The sequence below is a fragment of the Pleurodeles waltl genome, chromosome 2_1, assembly GCF_031143425.1.
Source record: "Pleurodeles waltl isolate 20211129_DDA chromosome 2_1, aPleWal1.hap1.20221129, whole genome shotgun sequence".
Taxonomy (NCBI): Eukaryota; Metazoa; Chordata; class Amphibia; order Caudata; family Salamandridae; genus Pleurodeles; species Pleurodeles waltl.
Window position 1 is genome coordinate 338,318,189 of NC_090438.1, and position 15,561 is coordinate 338,333,749.

The 15,561-nt window shown below is 44.6% G+C and overlaps 1 non-coding gene across 1 annotated transcript; it reads left to right on the forward strand.

The window, feature by feature from the left end:
* Positions 1 to 1,216: 1,216 nt before the first annotated feature.
* Positions 1,217 to 1,334, forward strand: LOC138270472 (small nucleolar RNA SNORA5). Its single transcript, XR_011200255.1, has one exon. It is a non-coding gene; the product is annotated as a small nucleolar RNA SNORA5 (small nucleolar RNA).
* Positions 1,335 to 15,561: the final 14,227 nt, after the last annotated feature.

Below are 15,561 nucleotides of genomic sequence, written 5' to 3' on the forward strand. Positions count from 1 at the left end.
ATGTCCCCTCCTATCAAACTATTTCAATTGTGAAAACTTGGAATGCTTTAGTCCACACAATACGCCAAAGCAAACAATCATTTACAAAGGCAGTAGTCCTTCAGTTGCATATTAATGGTGCAACCTATTGGATTTGCCAATGCTTGTTACTGTCTATGGTTTGAAGAAAAAAAAAATCTTTTTGGTCACATCAAGAGCGCTTGCGGCATTTCTAGGGGCCATATAAGTTACAAATATACAGCGTCTTTCTTAATCTGCAGGGTCGGCGCTAGGCATGGCAGCATGGGCAGCTGCCAAGGGCTCCACACACAGTCCATCAACATGGGGCCTTGCATCACTGTTTTCCCTGCCCTGGGCCTCACACCTATGGTGCAGGACTGCACTGCGAGGCTCAGGGAAGGGGTGCCTCTCTCCTGGGCCTCGCAGGCATGTGTAGAGCTGCAAGAAATAGGGGAGGAGGCCCACCTCCCCTGGTCCTCGCAGCAGGAGATTACCACAGCTCTGAGGCCCTGGGGAGGGGCCCTTTCTCACCAGGGTTTTAAAGCCCCAACATAGCTGTTAAGGCCATATACATTCAGCATGGCTGGCCTTCCATTTTTTAATCCTGGCCACTCAAAGGCACTGTGTGACACCAATTGTAGTGCCCCCAGCACTTTTAACTTCTTGAAAGAATAGCCAACTCTCAAGATTTCAACGCTATATGAGGTGGGAAAGGGATGCTTGTCAGTGGGAAGCAGGGATGCGAAACAGCACAGCAGGGGTCCTACACCATGCCGGTCCAAAAGCAACTTCAACTATTAAAATGCAAACAGCCTTGAGTGAGGTAGTGAAACACTTTTTTTCTACATTTTTAGCAGTTCTGTTTGAGAGATTTACATGAGCACTGGTTACATTATACACTGACATATTTCAAGGGCTACTGCAATTATGCAGCAAGGGAGGACTATGTATAAATTAAAATTATGCAGCATAATGCAAACTATTTGGAGATAGTTCATTCATTTGTCATTTTTACATGTTAACTCTGTCTGGACAAAGGTTTAATACCCAAAAACAGCAATATGCAACTGAAAGATGAACAATCATCCTTTTCTAAGTGCCTTTCACTGTACCTTAATATGTGTTCCTGCATTTTTGGTAATTTGTGATCTGCTTGAGCTAGAAACCATGTTTTTTGTTAAAATTTGCAAATTATGCAGCAGATGATGGATTATGTGGCAAATGTGGCAAATCCATAACTATGTGAAAAACACAGTTGCCACAGAATTTCATAATTCCAGTGGCCCTGCATATTCCTTTGTTAGGCACAGGGAGATAAAGTAATTGAAGTAAAATGCCCAAAATCACAGGATGTTGTTCCAACATTGAGACTTGAGCCTGGTTCCTGAGTTCCAAGTTGGCGGCTGTGGCTGCATCACCACATCTTTTGCCCACATCTATCCATGCTCAGGACCTGCTCGGGGAGTATGCCTTTTTCTTACATTAAGTCTGTTTTAAAGTGCAGACAGATTGTCAGATCAGTGGACAAGGCACAGTGAAAGTATTATTTGCCCAGGATCAATCGGTTGGTTAAAGTAGTAGACCCATGAGTGCAATTCACGCCTATTTGGTGCAACAGCTATATATTTACCATTGCACTGCTTTTAGACAACTATACCATGTGACTGGGTACCTCTCTAATCCAAAGTAATATTCAGTCCAGTTTTTTAAAATCACACTAGCTGTTTTTACATTGAAACAAAATACTCGCAAACTAGTCGAAAAGGGAACAGCAAAGCAATAGGTTCAGAAAAGTGATTGCCCAAGAGCACACAATGTGGCCAAATAGGAGGCTGGGATTAAAAACTGTGACTCCTAGTTCCACATGTGCAGCTAGTTCACTTGACTACAACTGAGGCTAGGTGATTCCCATGGCAAGTCAATTGGCTGCCCCTTCAAGGGAATTGTCAATCTGTTATGACCCCTGGCGAGCTTTAGAATACAGTGTTTTTTTCCACCATAAAGATGAGATTAGATGTCAAATAGTTTAGTTCCATAGCTGAAACAAACTCACTGTACCAGGTAATCACTTGATAAACTTTATCTCCCGTTGAGTTATCTTTATTATTGCCGGCTTTAAAGGGGGGATTTGGATGAAATTTCTAAATTATTTTCTGTGTCTCAAAGTTCCTCTGCTCTCCAACAAACATCTTTGAATGTCTCTGCACACACAATGTGTCTCCAAATGAGCAGGTGTCTCCAAAGGCACAAGTTGACCTGTGACGTTATAATGGAATATTGACTACCCTACTTGGCTCACTCAGTGATAGCTGGGAACCATGACTGTGAGGCCCAGAAGAAGGAGACTCTCCTGCCATGGTCCCTACAGCACAAGACCATGGATGTGAGGTCCAGCACAGTGGGGCCACATCCCATGAGCCTTGTAGCACTAGACCACAGCTGTGAAGCCAAGGGGATGGAACCACCCTTCACTGGGCCTCACAGCTTTGGATCATAGTGGGCTGGTCCAGGGCTACATCATTGTTGCAAGGCCCATGAAAGAGGACTTCAATATTCTGGGTAGCCGTCCGCCTCTTCCTGGACCTCCCACGCAATGAACACATCTCCTCTCAACTGAGATCCCTTCACTGGCTTCCGGTTGACAAAAGGATCATCTTCAAAATCCTCATCCGTGCACACAAATCCCGCCACAACACTGGACCAACCTACCTCAACGAAAGAGTGAACTTCCACACTCCCACTCACCACCTCCGCTTCGCCGACCTCGCACTCGCCACAGTCCCCTGCATCCAACGCGCCACCACAGGAGGCAGATCCTTCTCCTACCTCGCCCCCAAAACCTGGAATTCCCTCCCAACCAACTTCCGCATGACTCAGAACCTCCTGCTCTTCAGAAAACACGTCAAGACATGGCTTCTCGAACAGTAATCAGCTTCCCCCCTCCTTTTCCCCCACCTTGAGACCCTTACAGGTGAGTAGCGTGCTTATAACTTTTTTGATTGATTGATTGATTGGGTACCCTCATCTTTGCATCTCATTACAAGATCATGGTTGTGAGGCCTAGGTGAGTGGAGGCCCCTACCCTACACATCACAGGAATGTATAGCATTGCAAGCCATTGGGGAAGGCCCCTCTTCCCAAGGCTTTGTAACCATGGTTCATTGCTGTGAGGCCTGTGGGTGGCTGGCTCCCTCACTTAATCCTTAAATGGGTTTCAGCTTCTTGTGGAACTCAAGAAGGGGGACGGAGGCTCTGATGTGTTGAGGAAGTTTGCTGCACGTTTTGGGTGCAATGTAGGAGAATGAGTAACCTCCAGTTTTTCTTTTGCAGATGCTGGAACTTGTGGGAGTGAGGCAGAGCATAAGTGTTTGGTAGGTAGGTGAAAATGTGTGCGGCTCCTCAGGTATTCTGGTCCTGTGATGTGGGACACAGTCAGGGGTATAGACATCAGGAGTGCATCAGGTTTACTTTGCAGCTAGTGAACGTGGGTAATTAGACACTTTTAATTTTTATCAGGGCCCATTGTACCATTGCTCTCCTACTTGCCCCTCTTTCAAGGGCCACACAGTCATGTTTCAGAGCTGTGAGACCCGGTAAACCCCTCCCTGCCCTGGATCCCGCTGCCATGGTTAGACACTCAGGGGAGGATGCACCCCCCATTCGTTTAGCTGCCCTGGACTATGGCTGTGAGTACCACAGTGGGGCCCATCTCTCCGGGATGTTACTGTCAGTAGTGCAACAGGTGCAGTGGCAGCAGGACTCATGGATGTTAGGGACCCAATGCACCCAAATTATGGCTGTGTTTTATGGTGCAGCATCTTTTTTTTGCATCTTGGTCCGTAGCTACATTATTATGTCATTGGTCCCTTCTCCCATGCAATGTACGATCCAGTGCTGCAAAGCCCAGGAAAGGCCCATTTCTCATAGGCTTTACAGCCATGGTCCAGTGATAACAGGCCCAAGGAAAGGAGCCTGATATCATGTGGCCTGAAGCACTGGCTCATGGTTGCAATGTCCAGTCTCCTCTGAAGGGCATAGCTATCAATAGTGTAGCAAGTGCAGTAGGACGATGATCTTGTGGTGTTATGAGTCCATTGGACCCAAATTATGGCTTTATTTTACTATCAGTCAGTCATGGCCCAGTGCACCATTGATACACCAGAGGCTCCATTCTCTTGGGATCACAGCCATGGCTATCTGCTGCAAAACCTATAGGAGCATTGGGGGATGAGAGGCTTGCATCACAGCACCATGGCTGTGAGACCCAGTGGGGTGAGCCCTTCTCGGGGCATAGCTAATAATAGTGCAGCAGGTATAAAGACACTGTAGCCCAGGGGTGTTATTGCCCTAAATTACCCAAAATATGGATGTAAGTTATGTCCTGCCAGAGGAGGGGGTGAGAGAGGCCCATTTACCATCCTTCACCAGGGCCTATGGCACCATTGCTACACCAAGCTCCTGGGTCTCACAGCCATGATCAATTGCTGCAGGGGCCAGGAGAGGGCTCCTTTGCCCTGGAACACACAGCCATGGTCCAGTGCTACAAAGCATACTTCTGTAATTCTTCACCTTCGTCTCTTACAGGGGTAATAGAACCATCTTCCACAAGTACTCGTTCGATTTCAGGCTCTCTCTGTTCCTTTTCTGGTTCAGGTGCAGTAACTTGCTTCGCTGTTGTTGATGCTCTCAACAACACTTCTTCATGCTCCTGTGGACACACCACTCTCTTTTTATGACTCGCGTGTATCCAGTTCGGGAGTCCTGCACACTTCACTGCTATTGTAGTCATTAGAATCACCTGGTACGGCCCTCTCCAACGTGGCTCCAAACACGTCTTGCAATCATGTTTTCGGACAATGACCCAATCACCGGCTCTCAGATTGTGCCCTGGATCGTGGATGGGTGGCATGGTGGTGGCCTGCACCTGCTGAGAGAAAGAGCGAACCACATCAGCCAGACCCTTGCAATAGTTCAACACCATATCATCTGTAATATTTTCAAGTGTATTGGCTGGAACTGCTGGCACTCTCATTGCTCTGCCCATGAGGATCTCATGGGGTGACAATCCTGTCTTCCTGTCAGGTGTATTTCTCATCGACATCAACACCAAAGGCAATGCATCTGGGCATTTTAGATTTGTAGCTGCACATATCTTTGAAATTCTTGATTTCAAGGTACCATTCATCTGTTCCACTAGTCCTGATGCTTCAGGGCGAGAGCTACAATGCAACTTTTGCTCAATGTTTAGTGCTGCACATAAGAGTTTAATCACCTCATTGTTGAAGTGATTTCCCCTATCTGATTCTAAAGAGATCGGAAACCCGAAACGTGGTATCAACTACCTAAGTAACAACTTTGCTACTGTGAGACTGGCATTCCTTTGTGTGGGGTATGCTTCAACCCAGTTACTAAAAACACACACAATCACCAACACGCACTTCAAACCTCTACATGCAAGCATTTCAATGAAATCCAATTGCATTCTGCTGAGTGGTCATCCTGTTCTTCCAATGTGGCTCGAATTCACCACTGTCCCTTTTCCCAAATTTAGCTGCTGACAAATTCTAAAGCGATGACATACTGCTTCTGCCGCCTGCCTAAACTTGGGATTGAACCAGTCTATCTTGAACAAACAAACCATGGCATCCATCCCAGTGTGTGCCTGGCCATGATAATATCTGGCCATCTGCGACAATAAACTGTTTGGCAGGACCATCTGACCCTCTTCAGAAACCCAGATCACATCAGGTCTTTGAACACAGTTTAATTTGGACCAGATTTGTTTCTCCTCTTTGTCAACATTACTTTGCAATGTTTTCAACTCTTATCAATAACTTTCAATGCAAAACTTGTACATGTATTATCTTCCTCTGATATCAGTTCCCACTTGTCCTTGAATGATATACGGTTCAATGCACAAAGCTTTGCGACTTGATCTGCATATCTATTCCCTAATGAGATGTAGTCCTGTGTCTTTTGATGTGCAGTGCATTTCACCACTGCAATTTCTTCAGGTAACTGTATTGCATACAGCAATGCTTCTATTCTATTAGCGCAGTGACACTGATAATGTAACCCATAACAAGTGGCCTAACTCTAAACAAGGCAGCCATCTTAGAATAAATAAATATTAAATGTGCTTAGACAGAGCAAGCTAAGTAGGTTAAAAGTCACTAGGTGACAGGGGCACAAGTCTGCAAGCCAAAGGCTAAGCTAACTCCTGTTATCACATTAAAATGAACTAGGATTCACTACACCCTCCCCATTGCCATAACAGGTATGACAAAGTTATAGGAACCCAAACGCTAAAATTGCTCTGAATTAAAAGCTAAAAGCATTAAAAATCAGGTAAAAAATCTTTAAAATGTGTTAAAAAGATAATATAAACAATGTCACTAAAACACATACAAAGACGTTAATGTGAACCATGACAAGCACAGCGTGCCAAAGCAAGTTAATTGAAGTGTATCATTTTAAAACGGGAATGGCAAATCAAATCATCAAATTATATGCTCTACGCATTATCTTGAAGAGTGTCATCGAAGTCACCAACCAAGGACCTCAAAAATGAGTCAACATCATCTGATGTAAAATCGAGTTCAGGGCAGACAAACGGATCCACAGAGCAGTAGTGAGCAGTAGTTCCTGGTTCAACGTTATCCGTTGCAGTGCCCTCATCTGCTGTAGATCTCAAAACGGAACGCTCGTAGGTGGCCTCGCGGAGCAACCTCAGTCTCAAGGGGCATGACCATGTATGAACCCTCATCGGGGACATCAGCAGTGCGTGGGCCACAGGAGATGGCGGTGCAACAGCAAGACAGACCATAGGCAGATGTTCAAAGAGACACCATATGCAGTGGAAGACTGGTTGTAGGCACCAGAGAAGGGGCCGGAATGTCAACGACCAGTTGTGCTCCAACTCCACCAGCAAGGGTGCACCGAAGATCCGAACCTTGCTCTCACTGCACAGTGGAGTTGGTGGGAGCGGCTCCATTGCTCTGCGTTGCTGGAAAGAAACAACCACTGCGAATCAGAAGAAATAGCAGCAGTAGTCCGCCAATTAAAGCCAAAATGATTGGAAAGCCACCAAACACACTTGAAAATAGCGAGTGGATGGCTGACGGGATGACTCCGAAGACAGTCTGGAAGATGGATACGAAACCAGACCCGACAGCCTTAAAGAAGTGAACAATCCCAGTAGTGCTTGAAGCATTGAATATTCTGGATACCAGCTCTCCAAAGTGCTTGGGGAAGTTGGTATTTAATAGGGATTGTATCTCGGCTGATGATCTCGCAATCTGGAGAGCATACGTCTCCTTTGCGGATGTCAAGGCGACCTGTTTTTGAAACAATAGCACCTTTAGCCTGCTCAGCTTGTCATAGTTCACATTAATAGTATCTATGTGGGGCCACATGTCAGATTCTTTTATCTCTCGTGTGGGGGGAAACAAAACATGTCCACAACACGTAACGACCTTCGAGACCGAGATTGCATAGGCAATTCCTGGCTGCATGCCGCAACAACTTTGATCGTTAAGTACCACATAACTTCCATTGGAAAGTACATGAAATACTGGGCGAATCAAAGGAACGGGAGTACCCCTCAACAAGCAGGCCAAATTTGCGACCCCCGCATTGCAAAGACCCTGAAGAGACACCTGCTTGCACATCATCGAATGACGAACAGCAGTCTCACATTCGCTTTAGCTAAGAAAGACTTCTGTTTCACCGTTCAGACATCTGCAGTCAAAGGGCAACTCCCACTCTTCCTTAATATAGCTATATCCTTGCTGCCTGACCGTCCTACTGCAAGATGTTTCAGGCAGTTCGAGAAACGAAAGGTTGAAATCGGCAAGTTAATAATGCCATGTAAGAGCCAGAGAGTTGAAGGACTCTCTGCTACCGTGAAGGGCAACTTATCTAACTTTTCTACACGAAACATGGTGAAACTAGCCTCCCTTTTAGCCATTGTCTGTTGTTCCTTGGAGAAATTAAAAGCAGTGAAGAAGTCACTCCCGTTGATATACTTCCATGGAATGCGGCCACTTTTCAGTGTCTGTCATGTCCAACCCAGCTGCATGATGGAACGTAGCAGTGTTTGCGTGTTTGCCCATGATATAACCGGGACAGGTCTGTCTGAGTGATATCAATAGCAGACGATACTATATTTGACATTGAATAAATCCTTTTGGACAGTGTATTCATACCGTTATCGACAACAGCTAATGCTTTTTCTAAATTTTCTCTATCCAATTGCCTTAAACGCACAGCAGCCTCAATTTGGGAAAGTTTCCAAATTTCATTGTACATAGCATAGAAAAACCTTTTCGAAAGTTTTTTCGTAGGACCCAGCAGAAAGTCCTGCAAATCTATATCTTCAGAAAGGGTGTTCAGGTGTTGCTTAACTGCGGCTAACGTGTTGGTCTGTACCCATTGCTGACACAGCTTTCCCAAACTGTATGTCGTAACTATACCTGTATGTTTACCCGATCTAAAGCGAGGGTCTGGCCTGTTAATTGAAAAAAACCCTGAAGAGTTCAAAAAACGCGCTTGACACTCATTCGTGTTAGTGGGCCATATCAACCACCCGCCGGGACTAGAAAGTGAAGAATTATAAGTACCAGCCTTAACCATTGCATCTAGCTTGTCCTCTGTGATATTGAGGAAGTATTGCCAATCTTTAAACTTTGCCGGGGTGGGGATACTGGGCGTATTCAAGTCTTTAATTTTTGATAACCCCACACAAGATGTCTGCTGAATTGTGTCATTTAAGAAAATCATTTATACAGGAATCAGGTATGCTCGGAATAAAGCCTCCCTACTCTGTATCTGCCAATCTGGTGTTCCCCATACACTTTTCAAATCAATAGTGCTCTTCCAGTATTCATAACCTTCAACTGCGAGCCGGGAAACAAAAGGATCTGAGTAAATCAGTTTTGTGTCAGTTAGCAAAATTTTCCTAATTTGTGCCAGAGGTATTTTAAAATAATACGACTCTGCTTTTTTTGTATCATGCCCAGAAAAGTATGTAACTTTATCACTATAGTACTTTGGGCTCCCCACCGGTGGTGTAGAACAGTGTTCCCACTGTGTATAGTTTAATACTGGTCTGTATCTAGTGGCATGGTGTAGGTAGTAATGTCCCAAATTGTTATAGCAGAACATTTCCCCATAATTTATTGTATAATCATATACATCATCACTTTCAAAAGCGGAATAGTCCTTCATCTCAGTTAGCATGTAATCAACTGTTTGGACATCCCAATCATCAGAGACAACATCAGGTGCAATTACATCAGTCATCTAAATTTTTAACACATATGGTATTTGAATAATTTCAGTAGGCCCATAGATATCGAATGGAACTTTGTACCACACAATCCCATCAGAAATCGGTATTGCTGTAATATTAGCAGGGAACAAATCTCTCCGGACTTTATGTGAAGAATGATGTGGTGTTAAAACTTCATCAACAGGCTCCACAGAGGAGCGATCAGGAATATAATGACCATTTATAAGTAACAAGAAAACAGTCAAAAAACCAATCCATAAAAATAATGCAAAAAATGTCAAACAGAATCATAAGTAGTTCTATGGGTATCTCAAATAGTTATTTTTAAGCCATTGATACAGCTTACTACTATTTGAAACATTTGTCAATCACAATAGTGGATGAATCTGAAGAAAAATTATCAATGTGAACGAAATAGCCAGAGGCAGTCTCTGCAAACACGGGAGCTGGTGCACCATCCGTACTTTGGTCCTCTTCACGTGGGGGCTCTTGATAGACAGGGGCGTTAGTCTGTGCTGTGTTTGTGTAAAAAACAGCTAGATCTTGAACTGGGGTGGTCACTGAAGAAGTGACTGGAACCAACAAAAGTTCATTTTCCGCCCTCCCCATGGTCAAGGAGGTGTCTGGAACAGCAGTTGACATTGTTGCATAGTCTGTATTAGTGATGTTCATCCTACTATGTAGATGTATGTCCTGTTGGGTAGTGAGAGGGGATCGGGAACCCCCCAAGGGACCTCTTGGTCTACTGTGAAGGATCGGCCACATGGTGTAGTTTGATGTCATCAATGGAGATAAATCTGTTCGTTTTAGAACTAGACAGTGGTGGTAAGATGACAGTCCTGGTGCCTTTTATTCCCAAGACTGGTACAGGTGCTCTGTATGATGGACGAAATTCTTTCTTCACTGCGATCTTCTCACGAACCAGATCCCCAACTTTAGGAATCCAGTCAGTTGAAGTTTTTGCGAAGTCCCTTATTCCTAAGGTGGCAGCACTTGCAGATGATTTATCATCACAAAATTGCTGAAGCTCCTGTAAAACAGTGAGATGTTCATTTATGTCAAATGGTGTTTCTGCTGCCACCATACCAGGGGCATCAAGATCTGGGACATGTATAGGTATCCCAAAGAGAACCTCATATGGAGTGAGTCCCCCAAGGACCGTCTTGCCAGATTATTCAGTGCTCTCTGGACCCCATATAGGTGATGTAACCAACTGTGGCCTGAACCTAATACTCGAGCTGTTAAAGACTGCTTTAGATCACGATTCCGCCTCTCTACGACCGAATTTCCCTCGGGATGGTAGGGTGAGGAGTAATGGAGTTAAACACCCATCGTCCCCATGGTGTCCCTGATTGCCTTAGAGACAAATGCAGGGCCCTGGTCCGAATGGAATGCTGCAACTGCATATGTAAAGATCAGCAAGTCTTTTATAACAGTCCGGGCATGAGACGATCGCTGTGGCCATACCCACAGGAATCTAGAACAAGAATCTACAGCAACTAAAATGTATTTGTGTGCACCATCAGTCTGTAAGGGACCACAATGGTCCTCGTACACACACTGTAGTGGCTTGTTGGACACTAAGAGGGATGTCTGTTGCGGGCATTTGATATCAGAACCCTTAATCTGCTGGCAAATGTCACAGCAAAGGATATACTGCTTTGTTCGTCTGCATAGACCAGGCCACCAGAAGTGTTTCTGTAGAAGTGTTATTGTGGCCTGTACACCAGCATGTGCAGAAGCAACACCCTCATGCACTCCTTTAATTAGATCTAATCTCTGGTCTTCATTGGGAATCACTCGATCTCCAACCCCAGGAATTGTTGTGTAAGCAACATTCTGCGCACTGATATGGTAAGTATAGTTCGTAGGGTATCCTTTAGGAAGGGACTTGTCTGCAGCAATCAATATTTCATTATCCAATCTCGTCTGAGAGCAAGTCACTGCAGCCACAGAAGCCATAGCTACTGCTGCTTTGGCTGCTTCATCAGCCAAAGTATTACCGGCAACGTGTACTCCTACGCGTTGGTGTCCCAATGTATGTACTACATAGACACATGGCAGCTTATCCTTAAGATCAGCCACCCTCCCCCACAGTATTTTGTGTTTAATGGTGTTCCCTTTAGAATCTCTAAACCCGTTCAGTTTCCAATGATTGAGATAGTCATTGTATGACTGGACGCAGTAATAAGTTACAGACTATTAAAGTCTGGCAGCCTGGCTCAGTATGTTCGAGCACTAGAAGAAGAGATTTAAGCTCAGCCAACTGGGCTGTGCAGTCCCTTAAGGTCTGCGTGTAGGTATTGCGAGGGTGGAAAACTCCACCTTCCATCACTCCGCTCATGGCTGCGCAAGCTGCCGAGTATTGATGTTTAGTACCTACAGCCGGTTGTGCTGAACCATCAGTATATATGACAGTATGGTAGTTGTCTAATGGCAAGATATTTAGAGGAGCAGGGCTCTTGTTCGTACTGGAGAAATTCTTGTGTCTGAAGTTTTGGATCAAACATGCAATTGACATCAGTGGTAGTCAGAGACGTTGCCCATTGAATCCAACGTGGATGTAATGCTTTAGCGTTAGGAACACTTGCTATGGAGACAGCCTCTAAGGCCAGCACCGGGGAGACAACAATAATACGTTTCCCCTGGGCAAGTGGCCTCCCTTTTATGACGGTCATCTGAACTGCCATCAGAATATTTTCCGTAGGTGCAAATGCTGTTCAGCATTGGAGTATAAATGCGATTTATATGCTATAGGTCCTGGTTCATCCTCATTGAAGGTGACATAAGTAAATCCAATGGCACCAGCTATTATTCTGATGACCAAATTCTTTTTATTATCACGGGCGTGCAAGTGTTTAGCTTCTAGCATGTCCTGTTGCATTTCCCTAAGGATGTGTGTGTGTTCAATTGTCCAGTGCCTGCTAGAAAATTTGGGCTAAACCAAGTCATAAAGCGGCTTGATCTGTTGTGCATAATCTGGAATGTATGTTCTGCCAAAATTAAAGAAACCTAGTAATGACTGGAGTTTCTTCAGCGAGTTAGGAGGGTGCAGTTGAGCACATTTTTCTAGAAAGTGCGGGCCAGGCTCTTTCCCTCGTTCGATAGCTCATATCCCAGGAATAATACACTAAGAAATGCTATCTTGCTTTTCTTAAAATTGAATTTGTAACCGAGATCTGCAAATCCCAAAATGATCTGATCGACCCTTGCAAGATGAATGTCGAGGATGTCGTCTGTAAGATATATGTCATCCACATAGGATAACGCCTCGGAATCGGTATCGTGTAGTATCGACGTTACACTGGATGAAAATAGCCCTGGGCTATTCTTATAGCCTTGAGGTAAACGCCAAAAGTGTTTCTGCGAGCCAAATGAGAACGCGCTGAGGTCCCGACTTTCAAGTGCTAAATTCTGGCAGAAGAATCCATTAGAGATGTCTAATGTTGTTTTTTATTTTTTACGCACTATATTTTTTATTAGTGCTGTGCTGTGTGAATTCTGTATAGCATATGTTCGTGTATGACTATTCAGGTGTCTATAGTCAATGACTGTCCTGTATGAATGGTCTGGCTTTGCAACTGTGAATAATGGATTATTCATTGCAGATGTACAGGGCTCAGTTACTCCCTGGTACTCAAGTTGGGCGAGTATTTCCTTCACCTGAGCTTTCGCTTCATGTTTAACAGGATATTGTGGCTGCAGTTGGGGTGTTGACCTAACGGGAATAACATGACAAGGCGACTCCTTGTCCCAACCTACATGATTGCGGTATAACGCAGGTGCTTGCGCTAAAGCCCATTCAGAAGCATAGGCTTCTTTGTCTGCTACTGGAACAAGATCGGAGAAAGAAGACAAAATGACATCTTCCCCATGCGGGAGCTTGCGGATGTGGCCAGTCTCTTTCGGCCAATAGGATATCACTTGTAAGTTCATCCCAAAATATCACACTAATAACGCACTCTACGTCTCCCTCAATCTGAATTTTTAAATCATAAACCCTATTGGGAGGGAGTAAGTAGTCATCCGCTGTTTCAACTGCGATAAAATCGCTAGTTGCTGTCGCATCCAGATGATCTTTGAGATTCTGGCGACATATCGTGACCTCTGCCGCGCTGTCTAACAGGGTCACTGCCCACGTCTTGTTCCTCAACAGTGTTCTCAAGTATACTGGCATTCTTAGCTGTCAGTGCTGCCACCTTCTTTTTAAACTGCGGCTTATGCTGAGGAGTCTTTTCTTCTTTTTTAATGTTAGACTGATGAGAGTCTTTCCTTTCTTTCACGTATTCAGGACGTCGATCTTGATGGCCCCCTCTCTTGCTACATCTATCCGGTGCGTCCTGAAAGGAACGAGAGGGACGTGAATCAGTATATCTGTCTGGAGTTTTAATATTCTCCCTATTTCTAAGATTATATCTCCTTTCAGAGTTCTCCAGGTGTGGAGAATCTGCTCTCTTATTCCTTCTTTCTTTAAAGTCTTTTTGTTTGTCCCAGCGCTTCTTTGTGCCCTCTTGTGCCTGCTTCGTACCCTCCTTATGGGCGGCACCTTGCAATTCCAACTTCTTTAGTTTGGCTCCCAAACTATCCCGTCCTATACTAGTATAGGTATCGGAGATCATTTTCGGTAGCTGTCTCTCTTGTTCCTTGTGTGGAGTTTCCCGGAGACGCTGGCAAATTGCCAGTGCTACCGCTTCCCCTTTAATTTTACTCAGTATTATTGAGGATACGGCGTCGAAGTTACGCATTCGTTTCATCCCCAAATCCATGGCTGGTGCTGCCCCATGCTCATTTTGTATTTGTTTTAACACTTACGGTAAATTGGGAAGTGTCGGGGTACTTTGTGTGGTAGTGTATATAGCAGCGAAGACTGTACCCCATGTGGCGCAGTCATCCACTGAGGGAACCATCCCAAAAGGCAAGCACATTGTGAGAAGTCTATGTTTTCCCTGTGGTCCCGTATGGGGAAACACAGCTTCCAGCTGATTAGTTTTCTGGGCAATCCAGAACGGTATTTTTTCCCGTTCCACGGGGACCTTGCCCATAATAGTATGTACTGTTTGCAGATTAATCCCAGTAGCCAATTGATAACCACCAGGTGCTGGCGGTGCTGGTCGTGCCGGTGTTGTGTTCAATGTTTGCATTACGAACTGAACTAATCGTCTATATACCGTCACTAATTCATTATATAAATCTAGCAGATCTGCTAGTGGCATATTATGCATGCCTGAGTGGGGTGTGTATGTGGCAAACATAGGCCATGTAGGTTCGTTGTTACTCAAGTGACCTAACCTCACTCTTTGTAATACATGTGGTAGGGTGCCTTCAAACCAGTTCTGATACTCTTGGTAGGTGAGCGATATTTCATGATACTGGTATGCTCGGTACCGCTGAGGTACATTCGCAATTTCATATGTGTGGAAAGTATGTGTTGTTTGGTCCACCTCAGGAAAGGTGACCCAGCAGTTAAATGTTTCTGATTGGTATGCTTTATTAGCTTCTTTATAAGAGTAACATCCCTGCCCTCGTCTGTAAGGCCATACATTAATAAATGTTGTGTTAGTGCTTGTCTAGCATTTCCAGGAATGTCAATGGCGTTAGCAATATTCATTTAGAAAAACAGAACACCAAAATATGGGGAGTAAAGTCCTTTTATGACTTCGAGCTCGAACAACCTACAGCGTAATCAGGTGCTAACTTTTCAGCTGAGGAGGATTTTCCCAAAGACCACGGACGTCTCCGTATAATGGTACTTAGGGCACCTGGTGTCTGTGAGCCAGTGATAGTCGGGGTATCCGTAAATTAGTGCCTAAACACCATCGTTGATGGTGACATGTCGTATTTTGGACTCTTGCTCTAGGAAAGACTGCTGGTTAAAGGATGGCAGTACTTTTGTTTGTAGGCGACTATGTCTCTCCTACAACAAGTCACAACTGTTGCCCAACCTTACCGGCTCACTAGCAGCACCTCACCAGAAACACAATAATAAAAGGTGATTTGTGGCAGCCTTTACGCATGGACTCGAGAGTAAGACATCTCAGGGAGTGTCGTGGTTAAACGGAAACTACCCCTTTCTCACAGATGTATCATGTCTCATACAAACTCAGGTAATGACAAAGATGCAGTAAAGTTTCAATAGTTTTTATTCAACATAACTGCAATTTGCGATAAGTTGCATGGGCTGCAATGATTAGGATAATGAATAATGCAAGCAACAGAATTGTGAAGACGAGAGTTATTATTACAAAGACCCCCACCATCTTGCAATGCAT